We start from the raw sequence: 25,098 nt of genomic DNA, 5'->3' as shown, positions 1-25,098 counted from the left end.
ATTTTCATCAATATTGGCTTTTTTTCTATTAGCGAACTTATTTATCACGGAAACTCTTTTTCCCATTTTCTGTAAAGTGCATCCTTTCACTAACCTAAGTGCCACCATAATTTATACTGTTTTTCATGTAAGAGAGATTACAAAGATCTCCAGGCTTTATTCTGCTGCAAATGTCACCAGTTCCACATACACTACTGTATCTTGAAACTGGTCTTCCTCTGACCTTATCAAGAACAGCAATTTTCCCGTCTGCTCTAACAACACCTGGGATCTTGCCAAAAGAAATCAGATTCCAACGTAAAGCTCCAAGAGCAGCAGCTGAGTGTGAAGACAGAAATGTGCTCATCAGCCTTCAGAGGGTTTCTGTCAGAAGGGAGCTGCCCTGGTGTGGCTACAGCAGCTCAGCTGATTGAGCTCCTGAGAAGGCCACACCGCCATTGAAAGGCTTTCTTGTGTGAATGCATCAGTTTAGCTCCATGAAGACTGGGCAAAGCACAAACCAAGCAGCAAAATAGTGTCTTCCTGGGGAAGAAAGTCTTGGTCTGGAACTTCAAAGAATGAAGCTGTCTTCAAAGTTCTTGTATATTGTCTTCAGTATAGTGCAAACTGTTCGGAGTGCCTCGGCCTGATCCCGACAATGGCAGTGGTGCTTGCCAGCAGTTCTCGAAGAACACAATTTGGCAAAGATACAAGCAGTGTGTGGAGGAGCCTCAAGGAATCTGAGTTTCCTAAACTCAGGGAATGGTAGTGTTAGAGAAAACTGGGCACTGTCTCTACTCTCCCTTCTGGGACAGAATCTAGTTGGAAGCCTGTATCTGGTGGAGTTCCTCAAGGGTCAGTACTGCAACCAGTACTACATATATACAATATACTATACAGTACTATACTATATATAATATATTCATAAACGAATTAGATGAGGGAATAGAGTGCACTGTCAACAAGTTTGCCGATGACACCAAGCTGGGAGGAGTGGCTGACACGCCAGAAGGCTGTGCTGCCATCCAGCGAGACCTGGACAGGCTGGAGAGTTGGGCAGGGAAAAATTTAATGAACAAGTGTAGAGTCTTGCATCCAGGCAGGAACAACCCCAGGTTCCAGTATATGTTGGGGAATGACCTGCTGGAGAGCAATGTAAGGGAAAGGGACCTGGGGGTCCTGGTGGACAGCAGGATGACCATGAGCCAGCACTGTGCCCTTGTGGCCAAGAAGGCCAATGGCATCCTGGGGTGTATTAGAAGGGGGGTGGTTAGTAGGTTGAGGGAGGTTCTCCTTCCCCTCTACTCTGCCCTGGTGAGACCACACCTGGAATATTGTGTCCAGTTCTGGGTCTCTCAGTTCAAGAAGGACAGGGAACTGCTGGAGAGAGTCCAGCACAGGGCAACAAAGATGATTAAGGGAGTGGAGCATCTCCCTTATGAGGAAAGGCTGAGGGAGATGGGCCTCTTTAGGTTGGAGAAGAGGAAACTGAGGGGCGACATCATTAATGTTTATAACTATATAAAGAGCGATTGTCATGAGGATGGAGCCAGGCTCTTCTCGGTGATAATCAATGGTAGGACAACGAGTAATGGTTTCAAACTGGAACACAAGAGGTTCCACTTAAATATGAGAACGAACTTCTTCACAGTGAGGGTGACAGAGCACTGGAACAGGCTGCCCAGGCAGGTTGTGGAGTCTCCTACTCAGGAGACATTCAAAACCTGCCTGGACACCTTCCTGTGTAACCTCATCTAGGTGTTCCTGCTCTGGCAGGGGGATTGGACTAGATGATCTTTCGAGGTCCCTTCCAATCCCTCACATTCTGTGATTCCATTGCTCTTAAGATACGGTTCATTTGAAAGGCGGCTGCATTGTATTAATGATATTCCATCTCAGTAAGACAGCTTGGTTGCTGAGTGCCACAGCCCTTGCTGCAGGGAGAACAGAACAGCAAAGCTTTGAGCACAACTGAGATGAGCTTGATACCCAGGGCAGAGGGATTGGACTAGATGATCTTTTGAGGTCCCTTCCAATCCCTAACATTATGTGATTCTGTGATTCTGTGACTGGAGCCAGGGCTTAGACTGAAAACAGAAGATAGGCATGAACATAACTTGACAGAACTGCTGGAGGTCAGAGAGGTTTGCTCCAAAGGGGTCAGAAGTGCAGTCTGCTCAGTGGTGGTGAAAGTGCTATTACTTGCAAACATCAAAAGATTTTCATGGATTCTTGACATTTGCTGTGGTATTTAATGTGCTTAGGATGGTAGGATTGTTTGGAGTTTAAAAACTAAGAGCAGATATTCCAGGTCTTAACTGGCTGACAACAAGGGGAATTATTGCCCATTTGATGACTCCTGAAGACAAAGTCATAAATATGCCAACAAGAAAACAAATTGCTTCTCAGTGGGGTGTTATTAAATCTAAGCAGGGTTACCTGCAAAGTCTCAGGTTCTGTCAGTCACAGAGGTAAAAGATTTAACGATACTAACTGGTTTTTAATTCCTAAATCAGCAATGATCTCAAGAAAATATCTGTTTTAATGAACTATTCACAGATCCTAGTATTTAGAGGGTTGCCTGTGTTTGCAAAACAATGCCACATTGAACAACTCATGAAGGCCTTGCTGTTGAGCAGACCAAGCTGCCTGCAAACCTTTCAAATGGTACTTTGCCCTACCGAGCACTGTCTTGCTCCGAAATTTGTGGTATGGGAACACACTCCAACACCTGTGTGTGTTTAGTGGAAAGATAATTCTGCTGTTCAATGTGATGTGGTAGAAAGAAGATAAGTGTAGGTACCTGTTCAGGTTTGTGATGAACTTTGGTTCCTCTTCTGAGAATGGCTTGGTGTCAAGGAGAGGAAAAAGAAATACCAAAGTGATGCTCTGCTTACTCCCCAGAGTCTGGAAAAAATTATCAGTGGTGAAATCCCTCATGGCGTTCTCGTTCTTGAGAAGTGGTAGAAAGCACCCCACCTTGGGATTTTTTGAGAAACACTATGAAGTAATATCACTCAAAGAGCAGCATGTGGGGGAACCATGCCAACTCCAAAACTGAATTATTGCACTCCATTTAAATGAAGCCACCTGGGCGCATCTCTAGTTTGTAGACTTCATAGCAGCTTGACTTGATTTACAGGTTCACGCTCCGGCAAATTCAGTCTCTCCACCACTGCCTCATTTTAATTAAAAACATAACTGACCAAACCGTACTTCCTTCTGCAACTGAAATCCTCCTCTTTTCTCGAGGGCTAAGACATGAACCCAGACAGCCTTCCTGGGGGAGAGAACTCAGTCCTAAGTCACAAGGTGGTGCAAAGCCAGTGGCAAAGATCTTCTTAACCTACAGGCTGGGAAGTAGGACATGTAGCAGGCAAGGCTCTTTCAATTATCAAAGGCAATGCATTGAAAAAACAGCTGGATGGGGCCTCCCCCATTTTTTCTCAAATCCACTATCTTACTTCTTTTCAGATAAGCGCACCTGCACTCATTTCTCACAAACTCATTTTTTCATAAAACAGAGGCCATCTATATTTACAGTAGAATGTAGAATAATAAATTGCCTAGTCTGCTGCTAATCATGGAGAAAACAAGGAAGCTGAAATTCCAAGAGAGAAATTTACTTAAGCATAAGAAGTGCAAGACTAGATCTTACATGTAAAATTTCTTGTTAGTTTATGCTTCTGGTTAATTGTTCCTGTTAGGGGAATACAGTGTCAAGGGCTTCCAAAACAAAAGATCTTCTTTTAAAATACACAGTCAAAGGCTTTCAGGTGTCTGAAAAGTTAATGTACACGCTCTCTTTAAAAACAATTAATTTGCATCACGAACATTTCTTCTCACTGATTCCACGTATTTTTCCCTATGCCAAACATGCATAACATTGTCTGGCAAATGTTCTATCTCTCTCTGTTTCATTTGACATTTTATCAGACTGGATTGTAAATCTTTTGACGTGGCCCTATTATTTTCTTTATTTAAAATATTTAGTATATGCTACATAGTAAGTTACATTTTACCAATAATAACTGGTAATCATTCAGATGTCTTTCAGAAAATGCTCAGTCTAATATGTTTTAATCTGCGTTTTTATACCTTCTCGTCCTTTACATTAGCTCTATTACTTTATTATTCTGTAAGTCTGCTTTCCTGTCCTCCAGAACTGCTTCTGTTTTTCTTGTTGGCCTGGACTTAACAGTGTAGGTCAGGTAGCAATCAAAAATTTGCTGCCTGATTAGGGTTTTGTTGTTGTTGAAAAATAATGATTTACTATCTCCATTCTCTCTTTCACTTTCTTTGCATCCTTTTCTCTGCCTGCTGTTTTTTCTCCTGTCAGGCTTCAAGCTGAGACTATGCTCTCTAACATTTTCTAGTTCATTGGAGGTCATTAGCAAACAGCTTCAGAGGAGCTAGACAGCATGTTTGCTCTCTTCATGTTGCTGTATTTCAGTTTCTGATGGGACAGAATCTATTAAGATCTTATCGTGTACTCTTCTTTTCACATAAGTTCTTTGTTCCTTACGATCTATGGAAAAAAAAAAAGTACACATATACTGTCTCATGCTTTCAGAGCTGAAAAGCAGCACAGCCACAATTTCAAAGGTAAAGAACATGCTACTGTATGCAGATATTGGCATATGTCTTCACATCATTGATGCGCACACCCAGACTAGAGTCAAATTTGTGATCAGATGCAAGTAAATTATAAGCTCTACATATAATAAAATACATGCAAAAATACAGGTGCAATTGTAATGCATAAAGCCTTGAAAATCTGCCCCACTGTGTGTTTTTATAGTTTACTTTCCCAAGTCACCATGTTCTTATTACAAGCTTGTTTTAGGCCCTGCCAAATTCTAGAGCCTGTTCATCAGGTCCTTCAAGCCTGCCAGCTCCTTCAGCTAGGCCTCTGGAATACAAAGCCATCTAAGTCTTATAGATCTGACATGGAATGAGATGTGGAACTTTTAAAAACAACTGCTACGAGTGCATTTTCTTCACAGAGAATGGCATTCCACTGAGGGGTTTTCACATTTGGAATGATAAGCAGGGAAAATCTTGATAAGGTCAGGAAATAGAAAAATAAACTATTAAAATATTGGCTTAAGAGACTATTAACAAGTGAACAGTATTGTTCAGAGACAGGTGTTTTCTGTGGAGGAAACAACCAAATCTCAAAAGATCAAGAGGAGGAGGCGGCAGCAGCAAAGAACTCTTGCAGATTCTGCAGAAAGAGGTCATTTGTGAAAACAAGAGTAACTTATGAAAGCATACAGAAGAAAAAAAACCAAACTATTTCATTCACTCTTTCAATAGTGTTAGTAGAATTTGCATATCCATCCCTGTTTCACGGGCTTTGAAATTTTGTTTTTCTCCAGCTGTTTTTCTTATCATTTTGGCATGTTTTCTCATCACACACAGCTCTCAGGCGCTCTTGCTAGCAGACTGCTGGCATCTTTCAGCTGCTCTCAGGCCTGCTCTTTTAAATCTTCCAGCTGCCTCTCTTACCCCTCATAACATTATTGGCCTACCCATCTTGTGTATTTTTTTAAATAATTTCCAGCTGTCACATTTGGTGTTCTAGATACTTTCCATTCTCTCCCACTGAATATGGTATTTTGGAGTGTTTCTGTGGGCTGATGGGATGACAGCAGATTTCCAATGCCTTCTTCTGCCCTAACAGGAATCTCATCCAAGTCCTTTCAAGATTTTCATGCACCCAACTGAAAATTTCTTTTGGCTATTGGTGAATGCTGGGAAGCTGAGAGAAGGAGTGGAACATGGTGCTAAATCACCAAGGTGGTAAAAATACAATGATCCGTGATCAGATGATCAAATCTCACCTCTTGCTGTTTCACAGATTTCACGCATCTTGTTCTCTGTTCTCTTAAGTACTGCCGATCTCCCACATTGTGTCCAAAACCTCTGAAATTTAGAAGAAATTTCAGCTAATTTCAGCTCACAATCTAGAATCACTAGCCCAACAGTATCCCTGATCCTTACACCACTCTTGCAGACTGCTGCCTCTGGAACTGACATAAAAAAGGCTCTCTGTATGTTTAAGAAACATACTTTGGTATATGTGAATCCTTTGACTTCCATGGTCAAGAAAAAAACTTCATACACAAATTCCTCTTAAATGTGTGACAGTTTAGACACACACACTCATGCATTCTTATGCACTTCAAGAAGCAGGTAAAGCTTTCATGGTATCTTGCCTTTGTAAAATTTTGCCTCAAACCTGTATAGTTACAGGAAAATCTAATTGCCATCCAATTAAATGGACTCAAAAATAAATTTCAAAGATATTTTCTTTCCTTTTTTCCATATTTCAGCAAAAGTAAAATGAAATCTGGCCATGTGAAGCAGTTAAATGTTATGGAATCCTAACCGGGTTTTCAACAAGCTCCCTTTTAACAATGTCACTTGAATAAATGTGCCTGAGGTTCAGAAAAGAATAATAATTAAAACAAAACAAACAAACAAACAAAACCCAAAGATCTTATCTGCATATGTAATTTTCTATGTGATTCACCCAGGGCTGTTCCTTTTGAATCAAGACCTTTTCTTATCCAGGTGGAAGCTTAGATTTATCTGCTGGAGAGGCCTGGGTGAAGAATCTCTCTGCAACAGGTGCCCACTGTCCACAGATGAGCCACGAAAAGATGTGTTGGCATCCAGCACTTGCTTTGAAATAGGTAATGAACTCAGAAAATCCATTTATAAATATCATGCCAGACTGCAGAACGGGGCACATGTTTGGAAGGGCCTGAGACAGGAACCCTCCTTTACCACTGCAGAGGAAGGCTCCTCTGCTCATCCTCTTCCCTTTTCTTCTTTGAAACTCCTGGTGCTGGGAGAGGAAAAAGGACTTCTGGATTTGCCCACTTATTCTCAAACTGTGAGAAGGAGAAGGGAACTGTACCCCGAGGGTTTGAAAAACACCAAGAGGAGCCTGCAGTTTAAGAACAAGCTTGATCACTGCAGTGGTCAGGACAGAAGCAAGCACAGAATCAGCAGGACAAAGCAGAGCCTGGAAAAGAGGTTTCAAACAGAATCACAGATGTTTTCATACTGACTGAAAACTGTTTTCCTCTCAAAGGGTCTAGTGGTCTTCTCCACATCCCAGTGAAGTAATTGAAAGTTCTCCAGATACCATCAGAGAACTCTGGATCGGGCCTTGTGGTCTTGTCTTCAGACTAGATGGTTTTAATAAAGTCCATTAACAGATGTTTTCAAACACTTCTAAAGTCAAGACAGCTGTGGTATATTTGCAACACACAAGATTCTTATCAGATCTGAGAAAAAAATCCTGTGTTCCTTTTCAGTTTAGTTTCTGGTGCTTGCAAAAATCTTCTCTGATAAAAAGAGAAAGAATTTGTAAGTCAGCCCACGAAATCAAGGAGAATCAAATTCCAGAATTAACTAGGCCATCATCTAGCACATGCAATTCTCCATACCTTCCAAGCACTACCAATACTCTAAAAAAGAACCCTATTAATAAGAAACGTTGTTATTTGGAATACACTAAGCTGGGGTTGCCTAGTTCCAAAGAAACCAAATATGCCGACCGTGACACAGCACTCTGAACTTTCCACATGAGATCACCAGATATCTTTGACAGTGAGAAATGAGAATGGGATTATATATTCTGTATACAAAATACAGAATCACTTTCTGTATCTAGGGTTACATCAAGTTAAATGGCAAGAACGGGCTCAACTACTTTCTCTCTTGGGGGGGGAAGACAATAAGAGATACGTACTTCCCTTCCTACAATGAATTAGACAAGTATTCTCTGATGATGCTTAACACTATCATTCTGTATCTTACATTTTCCAGCGGTGAATCCTGTAGTCCACTGCAAAGCAGAACTTGTTTCTAATAGAGAAAACTGTTAGTCATTTCCACAGGCCTAACTTTAGGAGAGTTAATCTCCACAGTCTTGCTCTGTGATCAAGAGACACACAGATCCTCTGAATTATTGTCAGAAGGAGACTCTTTCTGCTACATGTAAAAGGATGCAAGGGGGACTGGCTCACCTAAGTTAAAGCTTGCTTCTGTAGATTCTTCACCCAGTTTTATTTTTATCATCTATGTAAAATATTTTCTGCAGATTTTCTGTTTTTCAAATAGAAATATAAGACAGGGATTGCCTAGCTTTGCCTCTCAGATTAGAACTGAGCTAAATCCTAAAGACAGTTCATAGAGACAATCATAAAAGCAATATTGCAACACAATAAATTATGAACGTGTCATATCAACGGCAATGATACTCTGCTGCTAACTCACAGAACAACCACTAGCAGCCTTAAAGATACAACTTTCACTATGATATCAAATATTGGCAGTAAGAAATAATAGTGAGCACAGCCTGTGTTTAGAAAGACTATTTGAAACCATTGGAGGAAAATGTTCACAATATATTTCAACTAGTTTCCATTTCAGAAAAATCAAGATGATTTTGTGAAAATTTGCATTTGAAATTATCAAAATGTCTATTGTAAAAAGTGGCACCTCCAGTAAACAGCTTATTAAAGAAGAAAAATTTGTCTAAGAAGGAAAGAAAAATGGAAGGAACACCTTCCACCACATTTTTCATTGTTTGAAATGAAGTTTTCTATGGAAAAAATCATTAAACCAAAATTCCATAAGTACATAGGCCATTTAAATATTCTTTTATGAGGGTGAATGGAGGTGCACAAGGACCTCTAAGTGCCTGAAGAGAAGGACAATATTTTTGTTTTGGTTAATTTTCAAGTCTCACTTTTCAATAAAACTGGTGTCAGCATCTAGTTAATAGAGCTGACACAGCATGGATGCTGTACAATGTTTATATTACATGTGATACATATTTCCACATAGCTTTTGCAAATGAACATTTGTAACTCTCTAAAAGCCACAGACTGTAAGTCAAGAACAGATGTCAGTCTTGAATCCCTATCATCAAACAGTAAGGTATGAAAGAACAGAAACAATTAACCAAATATAGTAAACAATTTCACATAATTGCATATCGAATTTTATCTCATGAGTGCTATGGAATACCAAATACATACGTAAAACATTCATTTTATGCACTCAACATGCATTTTTTTGCATATTGGTTATTTTATTTTCATCAACACATTATTTTAGTGTTGAGACAAAGTTACCTGTTTTCACTTACACACATGTAGATGAACACAGCTGCATAAGTCTTTTCTACACGGCCTTTTCCTCAACATTTCTATTGGTTCTGGTTTATCATCTTTGCTCACTGCGGTGTGAATATCCGTGCATGCATCTGCATGTGGACTAAGAGCCAGACAACGTGTGGAATGTAAAAGATGGGCAGGCCAGGTAACGAACACAGGTGTGGTAGCGCAAAGCTGCAAATGCCTCAGATGACTGTGTGCAGGAGGGGAATTTCAAACAAACTTGGTATCAGTGGGCCAGGTTTTATCCTTGTATAGCTTTCACTGACTTTGTCCTGTGACATGCTGTTGTGGCTGTTCTTTGAAAAAGAAAAAAAAAACTGCTGGAAAAATACACACTCTTTTTTTTTTTCCACATTAAAAAGAGAAGAGCAGATTATATAAGTTCTTTTGAAATACTTGAGCTGGAATTATTGCAGTTTTAATGGCCACTTTTACCTTGCCAAGACAGTGCATCAATACAGGCTACCTGTTTGCTAAATAACTTCTCTTCAGACAAAAGACGGCAGCAGGCTTTTTCTGAATGAGTAGTCACAGCAAATCCATAATCTTGAAAGACAGAGTATTTTGGAAGTTATGAAAAGGCAGAAAAAGCTGTTGCAATATAGGTGAAATGACTGCTGGAAAGTTTCAGTTCCTCATAAAGCTGCACTGGAATTTCACAGTTGACCAGGGATCATGCTGTAAAATCCAACATTCCCTCAATTACTGAAGGACAGCAATTGTATAAATTTAAACATCACGTTACACGTCACCACGAGTCTCCCTCCTCTTTTTTGGACAGCACTACAAGTGTCCTGTCAGGAGATACAACTCACAGCAACAACCCAGTGCTCGCAGCTACAATACGCGCGTGGAGCTGGTAATGGTGAATCCCATTTCATCCTGCACAACATGAGCCAAAATAGCCAGTGGTGCTGCCAGACTCAAAATATCTCACTATGCCCTTCTTATCATACGAAATAATGGGAATTCCACAAATTCAGCTCTGTCAGTCTTCTGAAACAGATGGAACTTGATGGGGAAAGTATCATAAAACAACTGAAGAGCCAGTTGTATCACAAAACTTGATTTGAGCCAATTGAGCCATCTAAACAGCAAACTGATGTATATTCCTCTGCTTTTTTTGCCATGGATGAGAACAATCCACCTTTATTCACTACATATATAGTTACTGATACACAGGTTTGATGACAAGTTATTCCTTAGAGCACATAACAAATTCTAGGTGAATGTATTTGTGCTAAGCTGCAATGCTGCAGAGGTATCTGAACGTGGAACCTGCAGTAGCTACAGCTATCACTGGGACTCTCAAATGCAAGTTATTGCTATAAAGACCACTGCAAAGTTCAGCCACTGAGCTTTTGATCCACAGCATTTAGTCTGTGACTCACATAGGAATTTGACACATTCATACCTTACTCTGCTCTAAGTACCTTGATTGAGGCTTCTGAGCTTAATAAAAAATTAAAAGAGTAACATCTTTATTCAGATCAGTCCATCATTCATCGATCCTTGTCAGTGCAACCTCGGAGCTTCCACTTTCCAATGCCATATCTGTGTCCAGCCTCTGAATTCCAGGTTTTTAGGAGGTACGTGTGAGCATGACTGCACAATTACTGACAATATTCAATATAGAAGCCACTGTTGATTGGCACGTATTTTTGCTAGTCACATAAATAAAGTTTGAAGTCATTAGCAGCATACACATTCCTAGTTTCAGATTATATTTCGGTGAAATAACTGCATGAATTCTAGGTCAGATGTGCAATGGCTATAAATCAATAGATCCCTGCAGCTTTCAGTATAGGTCTGGAAACCTAGAAGAAATGAGAATCTGATCCAGAACATTTAATGGGTAAAAAGAACTGTTACAGGTAAGAGTCTACTTCTAAAATAATAACAGAAAAATTCACATACTTATCTCCAAAGATACATTAGCTAATTAATACTACCCACAGTTCTTGCCCTAAACAGGTACCCTAATCTAAGATGCAAATAAACAGAAATAAGGAAACGTAGAGGAAAATATGATACCAGAGAGGTTTAGTACAATAAAATATTCAGCTTCTGCAGCCTTTTCAATATTAATGTCCATTTATCTCACAAAGAGAAGTTTGAAGGAAGAGGATGGGAAGACCACGTATTTTTTCTGGCCCAAATTTAATCTTCAGCTAAACCCAAGAAGCCCCAAGCCACTGCCAAAGGCAAATGGCCACCCCAAGCCACCCACAACTGTCAAAACATTTCTACGAACGTGTTTAAAGTAAGTGGTAATGGCCTATCCAGAATTTGTACCCCAAAAATGCTCCCCTAAAATAAAAGCAATAAACCCCTGTTTAAAAGCTTAAAAGCGCTATGGCATAGGAAATAATGAGGTAGTAATAACGAGGTGTCAGTCATGTGGATATTTTTTGATCCCAAGCTAATTCAAACCATTGAAAGATTGTTCCCTACTGCAACAAGTAAGTCCCATCTCGCCTCAACTTCGAGCCAACAAAAGAACAAGCATGAAAATGGGAGAGTGAGACTTGAACAGAACCAAATCCTATGAATGCATCTAGGAAATCTGCATTAAAATTGTAAAAAATCGGAGATAATGTAGAGGGAGCCACAGAATGAATTTTAAGCGCTTTCAATGCTGAGTTTACTTCCATTGTACTGAAATCACTCTCACCTTATGAAACTCCATTCAACACACAAACTGTGCCTGAAACAACAAAAAAGCAGTAGCTTGGCCAAGTTTCCTAAGAGATCTGTGGATAAGACCACAAAGCTTTAGTCTACAGGGAAAAGCAGTTGACTTGGCAAGTCTGTTCGTGGCATGCTGACCTTTATTTCAGAAAAGGTCACTGTGGAGTCAGGTTCCTGAACTTGCCAGGGATTCTGCAGCTCTAAAGCTGGGAATCTTTTTAGACTGTAGCATCATGATAGCCTAAAGCAACATGAATTAGGAAGCCATTTTTTTTTTCTTCCCACAAAACCTTTTCAGAAGTGCAGGAGCGATCAGAGGTGGTACCAATCCAGTTCTCGGTGATCTGCAACCATGACCATTGCTGAAAACCTTAGCAAGAGCACATAAAACCAGCTGCACGTAGGTGAAAGGCTGAAGGTTTCAGGGTTTAAGCAAGGAGGCCTGATTGTCTGTTGTGTGCTCTGAGCACAATTATGAGAGTTTAGCTTACAGTGCTATCAAGCTGGCTCTTTTTGTTACATTCAATGCGCTTGGGAAAAAAAGGGCCAGTGAATTTTTTCCCAATTATTTTTAATGGAAGAAAAGTGCACTATACACCTCAGACTGCAGGAATCAGGTTCTAAACCATGGCAGATTATAATAAATAGATCTGCTAAACAGGCAAATAGAAACCCTGGAGATATTTTAAGCAAGAGAATGACAGACTGAAACAGGTTTAACACTGATACTACGTTAAATCTTAAATTAGGTGTGCAAAGCATTTCGGCTTTTCAGGGTGTGGCTCCAACATGGAATGATCAAACCAGTTTCTAAAGAGGTAAAAACCCCATGATTAGAATGATTGTATTAAAGAAACATACAATAACTCAGACACAGAATTGTAGATGCTATAAATCACATTAATTCCAAAGGAGCGATGCAATTATTTAAAGTTTTCTAAAAAGTGCATTTATTTTATATACTTTATATAATGTATATATTTACCTTTGGTTTATTTTTTTTAGGGTACATCATATAAACAGTTTAAATAAAGCAGAAGAAACTGCATGAAAGGACCCCCTTGCTAAAATGAAAAATAATTTTGGAACAAAAAAAATGTAAGGGCAGGTGGAGTAGATAATCTCAAGAGGTCCCTTCCAACATGAACAATTCTGTGATTCTCTGATAGATATTTATATATATCCTACGTTATACATTATAGACCTTATGCTATATACCATATATAACATATATTACTCATTATATAGTTACTATACATTATATTTTACATATTCTACATAGCATGCAAATAAAAGTAAAGAAAAGCTAATGTGGTTTTCTTTAAAAAAATTACAAACTAAAAAAGTATTAGCAAAGAAAAACAGAGAGAAAAAGGGATATTTCTGTGTTCTTTACTAGGTATTTTAGCAGCACACCCTCCAATTCAATGTGTGTAATGACAACAGAGAAACTATTATGACTATCAGTACCGCAATTCCTTATCCAAAATAGATCACTTGTGTGTACCTACATACGCACATCCACATACACGGCAAACCAGTCCTAACATAATACTGGTTCATTTGTACTTCTCATCCTGCATGCAGTCACACCTTTCCAGCTATTCTGAAGCTGATGAATACTGCATAAGGAGGGCTGGAAAAACATCTCTAGCATTCAAGGATTTTCAAAAAGAGAGACTGCAACTGCTTTTCAGCCAAGCGTGAGCACCAGGCTGAACCTACCGCTGCTGCACAGAAACTGAGTAATGGTGGCCTGTGCAGGTGGAGCGTGGGAGGTGGAATCTACAGCCAGTGAATGAGGTTGCTGGGCAAGGCACGCACCCCACCACCCACACAGCAGCTGCTGCCCCTGCTCTTGTCAACAGCCCCAATATCTGAAGGGGATGAGCTTTCTTCAAAGGTAAGCTCGTTCAGCTGCACAAAGGTTTAAGGACATTTTTTTACTGATATTTTTCTAATTATTTGCTGAATTACAGTGCCCGCCTATTAAATAAAGGTAGCGACTCAGCTGAGTTCAGCTGGAACAGGAGCAGACCCCTAAGGACTGCCACCTGCTCTTCCAGATCAATGGCTAAACTTGTGCTGACTTCAGTCATCCTGGATCAAACCCGGGGCTCTCAAACAAAACTGGACTAAAATCAGCAGGTGTTTTGCTCAGAAAGGCTCCTATATGAACTTCCAATTGCTAAAAACGGCCCCAGGACACATACAGATGCATACTGGCAGTGCCCATCTTCTATTTAGTGTCTGTACTGAAATATTTTTGAAAGAGGCCTCAACACTTCTGAAGATCTGAGCCTTTGCTCATTATCCTCTTTCAGGTCAGTATTAGGAAAAAAATGTATATGCACATTTTTACTTCTATGTGAAACTAATTGTTCTAACACTTGTTATTTGTTGGCATCCAGCCAACAGTCAGAAATGTGATACAGAAACTTCAAATCTAGGTTTGGGTTAGTACTCCTGAATATGACTATTTGCATTTCAGAAAATGAAGACATTACAAAGGTTGTGAATAATGTCCTAGAACTGACATCCAAAACGACAACAGGAGAGTGGAAAAAAGGTAGTAAAAAAAATCAAAATGAAGTAAAAAAATCATAGTCCCTTCTGTTTTGCTTTTATTAACTGAACAGTAAATGACCATACAAAACACGCAACCTTTTGGCTGGGGACCTGTATAACAGAAAGATCAGGACACCAATCAACAAGTCAACCTTGAACAACTCCCATATGTGGAGCATATCAGCTTCTCTACCACATGTGTTCAATAACATTAATAAGGGGTTTAGGGAAGATCTGTTCTGAATCCCATGAGGATTCCTGAGGAAGATACACTTCAGAAGTATTTCAACTTCTTAAACATTATTACATTGTCACTGGTGAAACATTATAAATACTGATGGATGACTCAGGAAGAGGGGAATATATATCTTGCTCACCACAACTGATCATGGAGATCTGGCAATGGTTCCAAGACTGTTAATGTGGGGACCCTCTTCTCTTTCGTTTTCCCAAAAGATTTCAGTCCATTGTTTCTCTAACACATTTTATTTCCCTTTTATTAAGTGCTATACAAAAGAACTCTCAACAATTCATTTCTTGCTCCCTGATGTAGCCCCTAATGTTGCTTATGGCTAAGGTATGCACACAGGAGATCAGAGAAGCCAGAGACAAACCACTCAGCCATGCTGAGGCAACCAGCCACAGGTAAACACCACCATTTTGGCTGACTGTTACAGGCTGAATGAAGCCGCCGGCTGGAAGGGGGTGACATTTCAGGATTGGTCACCTCAGCTACAAGCAACAACCTTTTATATGCTGTGGCATAAATGTGCGCCTTTAATTCTGGTTTGACTTTGTAAATACATTCTTCATGGTGACACGCAACTATTTTGGTTATTACCATTTAATGTTTTAAAGAGACAAAGCTTTGAAATGACACTTTATAGGAGCTGCAATGCCTGAGTCTATCTTATACTGGGAAAATGAGCTGGAGCTGCTTACAGCAAAGACTTGGAGATATCCCAGCTCAGCAGCTGGGCTGTAGAGGCAGATCATAGAATCACAGAATCATTTGGGTTGGAAAATACCTTTAAGATCATCAAGTCCACCTGTTAACCTGGCACTGACAAGTCCACTGCTAAACCATGTCCCTAAGTGCCACATCTACACATCCTTTAAACACCTCCAGGGATGGTGACTCCACCACTTCCCTGGGCAGCCTGTTCCAATGCCTGACAACCCCTTCCATGGATAAATTTTTCCTAATATCCAATGTGAACCTTCCCTGGCACAACTTGAAGCAATGATAAAAGGTCTCTCGCTAATCCGACATGTACGTCAAATGTATAACAGTAACCTAATGAAAGTCCTTAAGAAGTGCTTGTAGGCCACAGACTATCTACAAAGATGCTTCCGAGTTCTTTCCTTTCCATCTAAAATATTTACATTTTAATCTAGTAGGATATACAGGAATTTACATAAAAAGTTCTTTCATCAACTATTAGTCAGTTGTTTCACAACTACTATAAACTGCATTGTATTTACTGTTGAATATTTATTGTACTTTAAGCATTTCTGTTTCCCTTCAAATCCTACATACACTGTCAGTTATATTAGCTCAAGAACAAATATAAAATCTTCATTATATTTCTCTCTTATGCTCCTTTTTTCATATTATGTGATAAGTCAGTTACCTTAAAAGAAATCTGTACACAACCAAGAGTGTTGTTTCAGAGGTACCAATATAACTGAACCAGAATCTAAATTGAAGTTCTTATTTATCCCAAGGCTTTATGTATTTTTAATGTTCATGGTCTAATTCATAAATCAGCCTTAGAATGTTGTTTTCCTTTCTTTTCCTTTATGAAGACACAAGAATGGCACATTTGATGGGGGATTAAAAAAGAATTCTAAGATGAATTATTCAGGACAGCAAACAATATTCTTTTCCAAATAAAATGATCAATTTTAGAAATATGGTGCAGTAAGTACAGAGCCTGTTTAAGTAGAGGAATGCGAGAAAATAAGAATGAAACAAACAAATAGTTTTGAAACAAAAATATTATTTCTGATACTTAAATAATTTGCTACATTTATTCAAGTGAAACATGAACCCAGAAATATAGGGTGAAGTGCTGACCCTGTTCATCAGTGACAAAACACTCATTGACTTGAGGGGAACCACACCTCATCAGTGTGAAATATTTATAGTTCCTTCTAATCCATTTTAGGCATTAAATTTAAATATGTTTTGTTCCTTTTCTTTGTTCCTCCTTCCCCTTAAAAGGGGGGTGGTGTTAGAAAGCTCGCAGAATATTGCAGAAAAGATGCAACTCCACTTGCCATGGAGAATATGAAAGATGAAGTGAATGGCTGTACCAGGCTTTGTGCTGCTGTGCCTGATCAGCTCTTTGTACCTAATCTATATAGTCATAATTTGTAAAATAATAATTTAGGCTGACAAAACTGCATATTAATTTAAGCAATATACTGTACCTGGAGATCCTTACCAGCAGTCTCATTTTGCAGGAGGATATAAAACTGAGAGATCCTCACTCTTCAAGTCCTCAGCTGAAGGAGAGGTTGAAGGAGCAGAAGAAAATTCACACTGCTGTCGCCTCTGGCATTCCAGTTCTGTATTGGAAAAGCATAAATCACCTGAGTATCTTTCAAGAACTAGGTAAAAGATTTCAAAGATTCACATCCAAAACTCGTGGTCTTTCCCCTCTATTTTTATCTCTTTTCTTTTTTCTCTTTTCTCTTTTCTTTTCTTTTCTTTTCTTTTCTTTTCTTTTCTTTTCTTTTCTTTTCTTTTCTTTTCTTTTCTTTTCTTTTCTTTTCTTTTCTTTTCTTTTCTTTTCTTTTTTCTTTTCTTTTCTTTTCTTTCCTTTCCTTTCCTTTCCTTTCCTTTCCTTTCCTTTCCTTTTCTTTTCTTTTCCTTTCTTTTCTCCTATCCTATCCTATCCTATCCTATCCTATCCTATCCTATCCTATCCTATCCTATCCTATCCTATCCTATCCTATCCTATCCTATCCTATCCTATTATCAACAGCTAAATGGGTCCTCATAGGACGAGCCCAAGCATGGTGTATATGGCAAGGTAAAGGTCTTTATCTTCTGCCTGAGGGAACTGATCTAACAGGCACTGAGCACTTATCTCACTTTCCCCTCACCCATCCAGTGCAAAGGAGCTTGGAAATGGAGGACAAAACCAGCAAGGTATGGCATTGGCAGAAAGGGGTAGCAAATGTCACCCAGTAGCTAATTAACCATTGTGGAAGAACAGAGGAATTCTGTCCCTTTGACTGACTTGGCCTGCAAGGACTGCAGTTGGGGTTATGCTATTTAGGAACCACTGTCTAAATAAGAACACAGTCTAGTTAAGTGCTTGGAAAAACACTAAAACGTAACTGTCAGAATACACATTGGTCATCTGCCCAGATTGTTGATTATATCCTACTAAATGTTCTCTCCGTAAAAAAAAAATTCATTCACAAAGTTATCAATTTATGTGATTTTACCACAAGTTTTACATAATTTGGTGTTTACCTTATAGCACCATTTCCTAGAATCGAGCGATTGCGTAATTATTTTAAACAAAAATTAAGTTTCTAGCCCAGTGGATTGTACAGTAAACCTTGAATTCATTACTTGGTCATTGCCCAACATTTCAAAAATAGCAACAAAAGGAATCTCAGACATCCCCAGCTTTTTAGGAAAAAAAAAGTTCTGCATGTCTGGATTTTTCAGTACTTCTGCTGCACCAGCTGTCTGGGCTTTCCTAGGCAACAAGAACATTGATCTCAGGGAATCATTGGTAAATCATCCCAGGAAAAAGTTTAGAACTGGCTCTGTGCTTTCTGCCTCTAGGGGCTGAAAAAACATATTTGCAATCTGAATTTACAGGGACAAAAGTAAGCCATGGCAGAACCTCCTCAGCAATAAGCAAAAATGGCTCTTACTGAACACCAGATAAGGGATTTTAACACTTAGTACGTGGAGGGGACTGATGCTTTTTATTGATGGTGTAGATGCAGGAAGTCTTGACAGGCTCTGGTCATGACATTGATGCCATTGCAGACACAGTGATGAAACAAACAAAGCAACAGACAACAATGAAAATAATGTCACCTGATAAAGGAAAACTGCAGCCACAAGAAAACACAGATTAAAAAACCAGACTCTCATGCCTGACCCATTTGTGCATTCTGAAAGTGACTGAAGCTCCTAAGGATGCTGCGTCAGATTGAATGAGGCAAAGAAGCTGTGGCAGTAGCTCCAGGTGACATGGTAACATTACACTCACATGCTTGAAAATTTTGCCTTCCTCTGATTCTCAGTTAAATCATGCTCACTAAAAGTTCCTTGCAAATTTCTGCCTGTAATTAAATGAAAACCATGAAACTTAACTCAAAATCAGTATCAAAACCCAGTACTGTATAAACCATGATTTTTACAAAAAATACAACAGAAGCCTGTATCTCATGATAATAAATAGATCAGGCAATGTGAATACTTAGCAGAACTGGGGCCCAAGCCTACAACTTTCACTGAGTAACCTTCCCAAAAGAACAGCTCTAAGGAACTGAATTAAACGGCAAAACTACCATTAGTAAAAGTAGTCACAAAGATTAGTATTTGTGAGATCAGGACATATTCCCCTTGGATTTGGCAAAGCCCTTAAACATATACTGAATTATAAACAAGTGAGTAATTCCATCCCTATGTGACAAGTTGCTTAAATACAACTGGAATGCCTAAGTGCTCTGCTACATAGGGATGCCATTACTGACAGACTTAATGATAAGCACGTGCTTATTATTTAACTTTTTATGTTGCCATGCCTAAAGAGAAGCATACAACTAATTAATGTACAATTATGAAATGAGAGTCCACACCCCCAGAGCTTACTGCATAAAAGAGAATAAAAAGAAGACATAAAGAAAGCAGTAGAGTGACATCTATGAAACCAAATGTAATTTGAATCTGCCATAATCTTATTTTACAGGTTATCAAATTGAATGATGACCGATTCAGCCTTGTTTCACACTAGTTTGAAAGAGGAGAAATAGTCCACTTCTTTGGCAGAATCTTTCATTTTTTCCTGCTTGTCTTGACAACTTGATCCGTACAAGATACCCACAAAGTGCTCCTTCAAAGAGTTAATTAGCTATATGCTGTTTTTCAAATTCTGTAGACTAAACAGCAGATTTGGAAAGCAAAAGGCATCTTGACATGTCCTGAATGCACTCCAATATGATTTAAGGAGATCTAGCAAGTCACACTACCAAGATTTTCACATGACATTCTAATTTATTTTCACATCAGTAAGTGCTTGTGAAATTTTAATTCATCTTATTAATAATATTTTATGCATTGCTCCATCAAAGATAGACTTCATTAAATCAAAGAAATGAGGGACAATATTTGCGGTACACTCCAAACTCATCTATGAATCAGATAGATGCAACTTGTATCAGAAGGACATTTTACAATCATATACATTGAAAGTCCATTTTCAACAAATACCGAGAGATAAGCATTAACATTTTCAACAGTTTTCTTCTGTGAGAAAACATTTATGCAAATAAAAGATGCACCAGAGCATTTTCTTCTAAGTAGGTTACAATGCTGTCAATCTATAGAGATTTTGATAGCCTATCTCTGAAACCTCTGACGTGTACTTTGGGATCCCTGCACAACTTCAGAAATACAACCTTCAATAAAAGGGAATAAAACATGCCAGCCTTGGCATAGATTGTCTGCAGCAGCAAAGTCAAAAAATAGAATGAAAAAAAATTTTACAGTTATATTAAATGCCATATGCTACGCTCCATGAGCTACTATTTTTTAATTGGGTAACTACCCACAAGAGGGCTATTACTGCACTTCTTGCGTAATTTCATAAGGACTCATAATTTCAGAAGGACTATAGCATAAATTAGAATTGTAAAGGGTTTTTGAATGATTTGATCCTGAAGTTGGTGACCCTGCCCCCACTAAAAAAAGTACACAAATAAAAACTTTTAATGTTGCAATTACTGGCATCAATGTACTTTCTGCTTATAAAACTAAGCAATATATGAATGCATTGTTAGACTGAGGGCAAAGTACTCAGCCCAGAAGTCTGATCTTGCAGCCATTTCTTGCTCAGTGTTTCACTTGATGTTAATGCCAAGCAGTTTGGAAATATATTTTTTATTGCTGCCCAAGGCTTCTTTTTCCTTGATGGGATGAAACAACAGCATGTCATCTAGTAAATATTTTTGCATGTACAGTATTTTGCAAAGTCCAAACTTTGCACATCTCTCATTCAGTTTTTCTCTTTAGGGGGCTGTTGCTCAACCTGAGTTAATAACTATGAAGTTCTTTATAGAGCTGCCCATTAAGCTCACTTTCATTTATACAGAAACTGCAAAGCTCTCTAATGTTTTCAGGGGCTACGTCTCACATATTTGCATCCCACTGGGTTTTCTCTATATTGTGAGCTCACTTTACAGTTGCTGAATCTTCCTCTTTTCCCTTCTTACCAAATATATTACTTCATGTTGTTCCCTTTACCTTAGTCTTAGCCTTTTAAGTTTGCCAACATTCTCCTGGGGAAGAGAAAAACTAACTTGTTTTGTGATGAAAGCACTAGAAGTTGGGCACAAAGATGTGTTAGAGGGAACTTGTTTTAGACATGTGTGGCATCTGCCAGTGTGGTACTCTCATAAGACTTTCCATGGAAATGAAACGCCCAATGATTTTTCTTTTTTTTCTGTGCACTTGTGATGTAAATGGATGATGTGCAGTGCTTGACAGTGCTCTTACAGTAAGAGCTTGTAAAACTTTTCTTAACTACATTAGATTTTCCTCAAATTAAACTGATATTCTACAAAATTCAATTGCGTTTATCATCTTAAAATTTCCACTTATCATGCTGACACTGCACAGATATAGGGATTATTTTTTCTCTCCGAGTTATATGGAATATGGACCTTGATTGAGCTTTAATCTAAATGTAGTAGCTTCAGTTTCTTAATCCTTTTGGTTTTTCTTTCCAGAAAGATAACTTCTGGGCTTGTTTCTTGTTTCTCTTAAGTAGCTTCTGTGCTCTGTGCATTTTTGCAATCTGGTCCTCAATTCCACACTACCCTTTTCCCTTTTGGAAAGCTTGGCAAGACCCTCTGGTTTAAAACCTGTGCTGTTCTGCTGTTTTTATCTGGCTGTTTATAAATGCCAAAGAGAAGTAATTCTTTTCACTTTGTACAGAAAGTTGCAGCACTGTTTTGATTTGGGTTTTTGCAATTTCCAATGTCAATTGCGTTGACCGCACTAGTGAGTTTGGATCCCAGACAGATCCTTGTAGTTAGTTTGCTTTTGCTTAATGTTGTCTTTAGGCAAGTGAGGTCTGTGAGCTTCTGTAAACTATGGCATCCTTGTTAAAATATGACTTTCCTCAGCCCTCATTTAACTGCTGCACAATTAAAACAAATCTTTATGTTCCATATTTTATAGTGGTGTTGTTAAACGGTCAGAAATGAAACACAAAGTCTTCAAAAATAAGCTATATATTTGACAGGGAAGAGTGCTACCAATTTTCACACCACCACATGGCTGACTTGAAAAATACATGTGGTCATTTTTATTATCACTAACTAATGAATCATTTTTCCATTCAAGAGCAAACTGTTCCTTTAAAGGCTGTGAATTTGTGGTCTTCTCCCAAGGCTTCTATGCAGAAAGCCAGCTCATTTGACACTTGGAGGTGAAGCAGATTTCAGGTGGATGATCAGATGGCCCTTGGGACCTTGTGGTGATGAGCACTGCGTTAATTGCAAAACACCTGGGCTAAGGACTAGTGTGAAGCCCACAAGCCTGACAAACAAGGCCTAGGCATGAGGGTTTGCCTGCTGGGTGCACTGAATGAAGGCAGTAGCCCCACTGTGGGCCAAGTTGGTACGGTTTAGTCCAGCTCTGCATAGACAATAAACTTGGTGTATGTGAGTGAGCCTGCCCTCAGCCTCCGCTGCCATGCAAGCGGTTTGCTGGTTTCTACACCAACCCCGCTCTCCTTTCCCAGCGTGAGCCGGGGTGCTCGCATCCCCTTCACCCCAGCGGTGCCCGATGGGCGAGCAGGGCCACCATGCCTGTGGCCCTGGCTGCCCCTGCCCTGACTGTCCCTGGCCAGGTGCCTGCGCTCCCCGGCTCCTCGGCGATGCTCCACCGCTGCCATTTCCCCTCCGGCTCCCAGCCGCCGCCGAGAGCCACCTCTCCCTCTCTCTCCATTTTCACACTCCACCCACTTTTTTGCTTTTCTTTCTCCATCTCTGCCACCGTCTCTCTCTCTTTCTGGACTTGTCTTTATTTGGCACTCCCGGAAGCCGCCGGGCATTTCTCTCCCTGCCTGCCCGGGCAGCTGATGTGACTGACTGACACCGGCTCCCGCTGAGGAGGAGGAGGAGAAGGAGGAGGAGGAGGAAGGAAAGCAGAGGCGAGGGAGGGGGGAGCGAGTGACCGGCCACGGATTTTCATTGCAGAGAGGAGGGGGGATAAAAAAAAAAGCTACACGGGTCATCAAAACAGGTAACTCAAGAGCAGGCTGCGGCGGGAGGGGCGGGATGCGGGGAGCTGCCCGACCTCCCCCCGGCTCCGGGCAGGCTGGGGCGGGCCTGGCTCGGCGCGGCCGGGGCCGTGGGTGCGCTCCCGCCGGCGACAGCGGACATCTTGGGGAGGGGGGGATAGCGATAGGGGGGTTGTCTTCGGGATGTGGCCGGGGCCGAGGCCTGCGGGGCGGCGGCGTCAGTGCGTGGAGCGGGCACTGCCCTGGGCGCGATCTGGGTCAGGGCCCCGCGGGCGCGGCGCCGCTGCCCACCCGGACCCCCCGCTCTGCCCCGCAACCTCCCTCCTGTCACCTGCGCCCGGAAAGCCTCCCCCACCCCCCGGGGAAGAAATGCAAAGAGCCGCGGGGGACACGTAATGGTAGCGGGGAAAAAAAAAAAAAGCAAAATACCACAGCAGCTGAGGGATCTGCTTTTGGGCTGAAGCCTGACGTGCTCCGCCAAGCCCCTGGTCAGCGCCGGCGGCCGCCCTGACGGACTGACTGCCGGGGGGCTTTCGGCTGTGCCGAGCAACCCGGCTTCGCGACAGGTTACTAAAAATGCCCTCCGCTCGTTTATGCAGACCTGTCAAGCGATGCCGATCTTGACCTCTCTTAATCAGCGTAAGATGATCTGATGTTGAGGGAGGCAGCTGCGGTGCGGTGGGGAGCTGGGCTGGAGTCCCCGAGTCCCCCGCGCCTGGAGCCAGAGGAGGGGATGAGGTGGAGGTGGCTGCACAGCCGGCAGGTTTAGCCCAGAGCAAAGACTTAAACAGCATCTTATGATTAGAGATCTGAAGACAGAATATACCTTTATATAAAAATGTATAAGGGATTCTCCAAATAGAAGATGGTATTCAGAGGGGGCGGGAGGAAGGCAGAGATGAAGAACTGTGAAGCTTGAGATGCTGCGCTTTGCAATAACTTGACATCTGAAAGGAGTAACCCCCCGGAGACGCAGCCGGCACAAAGCCGAGGAGAACTTGTCATGACCCCACCTAAAAATGGAAAATCTGTCCTTTGCTTTGAGGATGGCTCTGGGTCTGTATCTCAGCATTACAAGATCAACACTGAAGATTTATATGGAGTAAAATTCAGGTTTCATAAGATACAGAGGCAGTCTTAAAAAGACCATCTGGGGAAGAAAGCTTTATTTATATGCATTACCTAAATGTGGTTGTTTTCCAATGATGGACAATGTTTTCAGAAAAAAAAACCTACACAGAGGTCAGTCTATTAGGAAATAGTTGGAAGGAGTCTGTGTAGTAGGGGGGCTGGGTGGGATCAATACTGCACATTTTTATTAATTTATTTCTGAGCTAGGCAAAAGTGGCAGTGGTTCATGGACTACCATGTTTCATTGTTCTGTGAAACTGGAATCAGGAAACTAGTCCTACTTCAGAAACGTAACTTTAAAAAATATTTAGAACAGCAAAGTGGTAGATAGAAGAGTTGAAACTCAATATAGTACTCTCAGAGCTGGCCTTTTAAGACATTACTGTGAGCCGGATATCCTAATTTTATGCAAATTTTATCTTAACATTTCCTTTTAATTGCTTATTATGCAAATTATAATAAACTTTTTTCTGATTCTGTACATTTTCAACACAAGGCTTTCATAACACTGATTCTATTTGAGCAAGTTAGCACAAGAACAAAGGCAACTCACCTTCTGTAGCAAAGGCAGGCTCATAACAACAATATGGCCCTTTCTGGTCTTTGGGATAACAAAAAATGCTAGACTTCAGAATATTCTTATCATTCATTTGTGTCTTCCCCTTGAAATGAATGCTGCTCAGATGTAGAAGGTGGACAGGCACAATTCCAAATGTAATGAATAAAATGTTTTCTCAATTTAGAAAAAATGAAGAGGATGTGCATTGTTTCCTATGACAGTAGAACCAACCTATGACATGTTTTCATTATTCTTTCTCAGGTGTGGTACTCACTTTAGTGGAGAAAAAGTGCTTCTTAATATACCATAAGGAGCAAGGGTACTAAGACTACATGAATTAAAACACCCCCCATTAGATTTTCTAATCGCAGTATATAATTGTTATCAACCATGTAAAATACATTGGAGCCCAGGACTAAAACTCATGGGAATCTGAAGTAGCAAGTATTGGAAAAGAAGC

The 25,098-nt window shown here is 40.3% G+C and overlaps 1 protein-coding gene and 1 long non-coding RNA gene across 4 annotated transcripts in view; one reads left to right on the top strand and one right to left on the bottom strand.

Moving 5' to 3' along the window:
- Nucleotides 1–1,388: 1,388 nt before the first annotated feature.
- Nucleotides 1,389–23,725, bottom strand: LOC139827214 (uncharacterized). Of its 3 annotated transcripts, none has more exons than XR_011737552.1 (4): nt 23,550–23,725; nt 16,892–17,015; nt 5,826–5,907; nt 1,389–2,886 (listed from the first exon to the last, which is right to left on the bottom strand). It is a non-coding gene; the product is annotated as an uncharacterized lncRNA (long non-coding RNA). The 3 variants fall into 3 exon arrangements; XR_011737554.1 differs by lacking the exon at nt 23,550–23,725 and adding an exon at nt 23,378–23,520; XR_011737553.1 differs by lacking the exon at nt 1,389–2,886 and adding an exon at nt 3,558–4,507.
- Nucleotides 22,716–25,098, top strand: part of CAP2 (cyclase associated actin cytoskeleton regulatory protein 2) — a 69,505-nt gene continuing 67,122 nt past the window's right edge. The window contains exon 1 of the mRNA XM_065831769.2: nt 22,716–22,950. The gene's annotated coding sequence lies outside the window, so the exon portion shown is untranslated. The remainder of the gene's footprint in view (nt 22,951–25,098) is intronic.

The sequence above is a fragment of the Patagioenas fasciata genome, chromosome 2 (genome assembly GCF_037038585.1).
Source record: "Patagioenas fasciata isolate bPatFas1 chromosome 2, bPatFas1.hap1, whole genome shotgun sequence".
Taxonomy (NCBI): domain Eukaryota; kingdom Metazoa; phylum Chordata; class Aves; order Columbiformes; family Columbidae; genus Patagioenas; species Patagioenas fasciata.
This window is presented reverse-complemented; position numbering and strand designations above follow the sequence as displayed.